The following is a 371-nucleotide window of genomic DNA, read 5'->3' as shown; positions in this document are numbered from 1 at the left end:
TGTCACTGTGATGACATCATTTCTATTAGAAATCCTTCATCCAGTCACTGCTGCTGTGCCACCTGTTAAAACTTGTGCACAGCCTCTTTCTTAAAGCGTCCTGTGGAGTTTTCTTGTAACAAACACAAGTTGTGTTCACACTCAGTGTTTCTCACCAAAACTCACTGTGTGTTTCACTGAGCTCTCACTAATGTCGTCGTCGTCGTCTCCCGCTTATCCAGATCCGGGTCGCGGGGGCAGCAGCCTCAGCAAAGAGGTCCAGACGGCCCTCTCCCCAGCCACCTCCACCAGCTCCTCTGGGAGAATCCCAAGGCGTTCCAAGGCCAGCCGAGAGATATAATCTCTCCAGCGTGTCCTCGGTCGGCCCCGAG

This window comes from Seriola lalandi, unplaced genomic scaffold (assembly GCF_002814215.2).
Source record: "Seriola lalandi dorsalis isolate HSWRI2012SDOR001 ecotype SW California unplaced genomic scaffold, Sedor1 jcf7180002054887, whole genome shotgun sequence".
Taxonomy (NCBI): Eukaryota; Metazoa; Chordata; class Actinopteri; order Carangiformes; family Carangidae; genus Seriola; species Seriola lalandi.
The sequence above is the reverse complement of the archived record's forward strand: the minus strand, read 5'-3'. Positions refer to the sequence as shown.